This window comes from Bombina bombina, chromosome 2 (genome assembly GCF_027579735.1).
Source record: "Bombina bombina isolate aBomBom1 chromosome 2, aBomBom1.pri, whole genome shotgun sequence".
Lineage (NCBI taxonomy): Eukaryota > Metazoa > Chordata > Amphibia > Anura > Bombinatoridae > Bombina > Bombina bombina.
The window spans coordinates 816,898,586-816,904,585 of record NC_069500.1 but is presented as its reverse complement, the minus strand read 5'-3'; the positions used below and the strand labels follow the sequence as shown (position 1 = coordinate 816,904,585).

Here is a 6,000-nt window from a genome sequence, read left to right as displayed (position 1 = left end):
TTTTACTTGCAAACTAATATATTTGTCATAGCAACATTCTTATAGTCTGAAATTTACCATCACTTTAACTTTTACAACCAATTCCTGTTAATACCAATATCAACCACTTGATGGCACTGTTGTCCTTAAAATGAAGAAGAGGAAATTATGTCCCGCTTAGCAACCATATTATAGTTGTAACAGCAGTCAGCCATTTAAAGAAAACTTCTATTTTGTAGGTCACTTGTTTTACAAAACACCAGAGTAGACATTACAACAATATATCATTTTATTTTTCTCCTATGTCACACAGAAAAATATATTTACTAGTTTCCTACTCAACTGTCAGCTTGATCAGATTGCATGGGGTTTTTTTTAATGCAAGATTAAAAATTTAATAGTATATCAATATTTTTTTTTTTTAAATGCAAGATTAAAAATATAAATGCAATTATAAAACCTGATCATTTTTATTTTATTTAATTTTAAACTAATTTAGTCAAAGTTAAATTTTAATAGAGGCTTTTCTAGTATAATGGATTATTTTTGTATGGATACAATTTTTGGTTATTGATAAAATGGTATAACAAAAGATAGTCCTTGCTTTTTGCCTTTTTCTATAAGATGATATTTCTGTCTTGAATTTTTATTTTATTAAAATGAGCTGATTTTCAATATGAAGTAAAGTGTTTGTGTAAATGTAGAGTGCAAAATGTATTAAAGATTAAAATCCCAGTCACTTCAAGTATAATGTACTCTATAAAAAGATAACACTTCCTCAAAGCCTGCGAAAATGAGAAGTGTATCACTTCTCATTCTCTACAATTCATTTCTCCTTTGCACTTTGTCTGAATAGCTTTTTTTCCTATAATCCAGTTCACTCCACTTCTAGTTTATGAATATTAAGGTCTTTCTTATGACATCAGGATAAGTTGTTAAATTGTGGCTTTAAGAGATGAATAACTGCAGACAGTGACGTCCCCCTAGTTACTCCTACCTGTTTTGCATCAGTGACACCCACTGCCCCTGTGGCAACTTAACCCTTCTCCTGCCAGGCAGGACTGCAATATATTGCAAAGTTGAGCAAAGTAATAATTTGCAGATCCCCCCTAGCAACAAAAGGGTCAGTTTCATGCCCCCGCCTTATTCTTTCTAATGACTATATTAAATATCCCCCCACACAAAAAAAATAGCTACTGTAGGGGAGTATTCCTTTAAACACAGCCCTCTTTAATTACGTGCAGGCAATAGAATTTTTTTTTCTTTTAAACAAGAAACTGCCAACAAAAAAAAACCCATCCTGTTCATAGATTCCATTTTTCTGCCTGTGCAAAGAACAAACGCCTTTACACACTGAGAGTATTGGGTTTCATTTTACCAGATTAATTTGAGCAGCAGAAGATCCTGTGGTATCAGGTGCAATTAACCTCCTTGGCCATTTGAAAGATCAGGTATGTGACTGGACAGAACATTATATTAGTTTTTAATAACATGAATGTGGACTTTTACCTCTAAATACTGTTATATTAATCTACATCTTGTACATGTTTGTCTGTTGTGACAATATCTGTAGTTTGCAATGTTTACTGATGATGATTTAAAGAGTCTGAGCTTTGGTAAATACATAATATTTTTGATTGAAAAGACTGGTTAAAAAATTCAAACTGTGTAGATCACTTATTGTTCTAAATACCCCTGCTGATAATTCCTTTCTTATGCTCTATATACACTTTCCCTCTAACCTGTGCTATTGCCCCACATTCCCTTTCTCTATATCTCCTCCTGTTGCTCAAAATCTTTCTCTAAAGCTCCAGTTATCAGGATCACCCCTGCTCACAAGTGATGCTGATGATTTATATAACACCTGCCGTAAAGTCTTGGTACTGTTAAAATAATTCTTAGTTCCGTATCTTTCTCTCTCTTGCTTTATATAAACTCTTTCTAGAACTCCTATTTCTCCATATAAGATCACTGTATAACTCCTCCATTTGCACCATGCATTCATTCCCTATATCTCCTCATATTGCTACAAACAGACTACTCATATTGATTAAAGAGATATCCTAATGTAAGGTTCTTCAAATGTCTTTTTCCCCAAGACTCAGGGCCATGTTACCACATACCTTTGTGACCCTGTTTTTGTGCTTGGCCTGAACATTGCTGAATTAATATACAACAAGAAAGCTGCAATTTTGAGCAAAGTGACAAAAAACATAATTTATGCTTACCTGATAAATTCCTTTCTTCTGTTGTGTGATCAGTCCACGGGTCATCATTACTTCTGGGATATTATCTGCTCCCCTACAGGAAGTGCAAGAGGATTCACCCAGCAGAGTTGCTATATAGCTCCTCCCCTCTACGTCACCTCCAGTCATTCGACCAAAGACCAACGAGAAAGGAGAAGCCAAGGGTGTAGTGGTGACTGGATTATAATTTAAAAAATATTTACCTGCCTTAAAAAACAGGGCGGGCCGTGGACTGATCACACAACAGAAGAAAGGAATTTATCAGGTAAGCATAAATTATGTTTTCTTCTGTTATGTGTGATCAGTCCACGGGTCATCATTACTTCTGGGATACCAATACCAAAGCAAAAGTACACGGATGACGGGAGGGATAGGCAGGCTCATTATACAGAAGGAACCACTGCCTGAAGAACCTTTCTCCCAAAAATAGCCTCCGAAGAAGCAAAAGTGTCAAATTTGTAAAATTTGGAAAAAGTATGAAGCGAAGACCAAGTTGCAGCCTTGCAAATCTGTTCAACAGAGGCCTCATTCTTAAAGGCCCAAGTGGAAGCCACAGCTCTAGTAGAATGAGCTGTAATTCTTTCAGGAGGCTGCTGTCCAGCAGTCTCATAGGCTAAACGAATTATGCTACGAAGCCAGAAGGAGAGAGAGGTAGCCGAAGCCTTATGACCTCTCCTCTGACCAGAGTACACGACAAACAGGGAAGACGTTTGTCGAAAATCCTTAGTTGCCTGCAAGTAGAACTTGAGGGCACGAACTACATCCAGATTGTGTAGAAGACGTTCCTTCTTTGAAGAAGGATTTGGACACAAGGATGGAACAACAATCTCTTGATTGATATTCCTGTTAGTGACTACCTTAGGTAAGAACCCAGGTTTAGTACGCAGAACTACCTTGTCTGAGTGAAAGATCAGATAAGGAGAATCACAATGTAAGGCTGATAATTCAGAGACTCTTCGAGCCGAGGAAATAGCCATTAAAAATAGAACTTTCCAAGATAACAATTTTATATCAATGGAATGAAGGGGTTCGAACGGAACACCCTGTAAAACGTTAAGAACTAAGTTTAAACTCCATGGCGGAGCAACAGTTTTAAACACAGGCTTGATCCTAGCTAAAGCCTGACAAAATGCCTGGACGTCTGGATTTTCTGACAGACGCTTGTGTAACAAGATGGACAGAGCTGAGATCTGTCCCTTTAATGAGCTAGCCGATAAACCCTTTTCTAAACCTTCTTGTAGAAAGGACAATATCCTAGGAATCCTAACCTTACTCCAGGAGTAATCTTTGGATTCACACCAGTATAGGTATTTACGCCATATTTTATGGTAAATCTTTCTGGTAACAGGCTTCCTAGCCTGTATCAGGGTATCAATAACCGACTCAGAAAAACCACGTTTTGATAAAATCAAGCGTTCAATTTCCAAGCAGTCAGCTTCAGAGAAGTTAAATTTTGATGTTTGAATGGACCCTGTATCAGAAGGTCCTGTCTTAGAGGTAGAGACCAAGGCGGACAGGATGACATGTCCACTAGATCTGCATACCAAGTCCTGCGTGGCCATGCAGGTGCTATTAGAATCACTGATGCTCTCTCCTGTTTGATTTTGGCAATCAATCGAGGAAGCAGCGGGAAGGGTGGAAACACATAAGCCATCCTGAAGTTCCAAGGTGCTGTCAAAGCATCTATCAGAACCGCTCCCGGATCCCTGGATCTGGATCCGTAGCGAGGAAGTTTGGCGTTCTGGCGAGACGCCATGAGATCTATATCTGGTTTGCCCCAACGTCGAAGTATTTGGGCAAAGACCTCCGGATGAAGTTCCCACTCCCCCGGATGAAAAGTCTGGCGACTCAAGAAATCCGCCTCCCAGTTCTCTACTCCCGGGATGTGGATTGCTGACAGGTGGCAAGAGTGAGACTCTGCCCAGCGAAATATCTTTGATACTTCCATCATTGCTAGGGAGCTTCTTGTCCCTCCCTGATGGTTGATGTAAGCTACAGTCATGATGTTGTCCGACTGAAACCTGATGAACCCCCGAGTCTTTAACTGGGGCCAAGCTAGAAGGGCATTGAGAACTGCTCTCAATTCCAGAATGTTTATTGGCAGGAGACTTTCCTCCTGACTCCATTGTCCCTGAGCCTTCAGAGAATTCCAGACAGCGCCCCAACCTAGTAGGCTGGCGTCTGTTGTTACAATTGTCCAGTCCGGCCTGCTGAATGGCATCCCCCTGGACAGATGTGGCCGAGAAAGCCACCATAGAAGAGAGTTTCTGGTCTCTTGATCCAGATTCAGAGTGGGGGACAAATCTGAGTAATCCCCATTCCACTGACTCAGCATGCACAATTGCAGCGGTCTGAGATGTAGGCGTGCAAAGGGTACTATGTCCATTGCTGCTACCATTAAGCCGATCACCTCCATGCATTGAGCTACTGACGGGAGTTGAATGGAATGAAGGACACGGCATGCATTTAGAAGCTTTGTTAATCTGTCTTCTGTCAGATAAATCTTCATTTCTACAGAATCTATAAGAGTCCCCAAGAATGGAACTCTTGTGAGAGGAAAGAGAGAACTCTTCTTTTCGTTCACTTTCCATCCATGCGACCTTAGAAATGCCAGAACTAACTCTGTATGAGACTTGGCAGTTTGAAAGCTTGAAGCTTGTATCAGAATGTCGTCTAGGTACGGAGCTACCGAAATTCCTCGCGGTCTTAGTACCGCCAGAAGGGCACCCAGAACCTTTGTGAAGATTCTTGGAGCCGTAGCCAATCCGAATGGAAGGGCTACAAACTGGTAATGCCTGTTTAAGAAGGCAAACCTTAGATACCGGTAATGATCTTTGTGAATCGGTATGTGAAGGTAAGCATCCTTTAAATCCACTGTGGTCATGTACTGACCCTCTTGGATCATGGGTAAGATTGTACGAGTAGTTTCCATTTTGAACGATGGAACTCTTAGGAATTTGTTTAGGATCTTTAAATCCAAGATTGGCCTGAAAGTTCCCTCTTTTTTGGGAACCACAAACAGGTTTGAGTAAAACCCTTGTCCTTGTTCCGACCGCGGAACCGGATGGATCACTCCCATTAATAATAGATCTTGTACACAGCGTAGAAACGCGTCTTTCTTTATTTGGTTTGTTGACAACCTTGACAGAAGAAATCTCCCTCTTGGGGGAGAGAATTTGAAGTCTAGAAGGTATCCCTGAGATATGATTTCTAGCGCCCAGGGATCCTGGACATCTCTTGCCCAAGCCTGGGCGAAGAGAGAGAGTCTGCCCCCCACTAGATCCGGTCCCGGATCGGGGGCACTCGGTTCATGCTGTCTTAGGGGCAGCAGCAGGTTTCCTGGCCTGCTTGCCCTTATTCCAGGACTGGTTAGGTTTCCAGCCTTGTCTGTAACGAGCAACAGCTCCTTCCTGTTTTGGTGCAGTGGAAGTTGATGCTGTTCCTGTTTTGAAATTCCGAAAGGGACGAAAATTAGACTGTCTAGCCTTAGCTTTGGCTTTGTCTTGAGGTAGAGCGTGGCCCTTACCTCCTGTAATGTCAGCAATAATTTCTTTCAAACCGGGCCCAAATAAAGTTTGCCCCTTGAAAGGTATATTAAGTAATTTGGACTTAGAAGTTACATCAGCCGACCAGGATTTTAGCCACAGCGCCCTACGTGCCTGAATGGCGAATCCTGAATTCTTAGCCGTAAGTTTGGTTAAATGTACTACGGCCTCCGAAATGAATGAATTAGCTAGTTTAAGGACTCTAAGCCTGTCCGTAATGTCGTCCAGCG

General features: G+C 41.0%; 1 protein-coding gene across 1 annotated transcript in view; it reads left to right on the top strand.

The window, feature by feature from the left end:
* Positions 1-1,108: 1,108 nt before the first annotated feature.
* Positions 1,109-6,000, top strand: part of ADAMTS10 (ADAM metallopeptidase with thrombospondin type 1 motif 10) — a 149,059-nt gene continuing 144,167 nt past the window's right edge. Inside the window, exon 1 of the mRNA XM_053703065.1 lies at positions 1,109-1,430. The gene's annotated coding sequence lies outside the window, so the exon portion shown is untranslated. The remainder of the gene's footprint in view (positions 1,431-6,000) is intronic.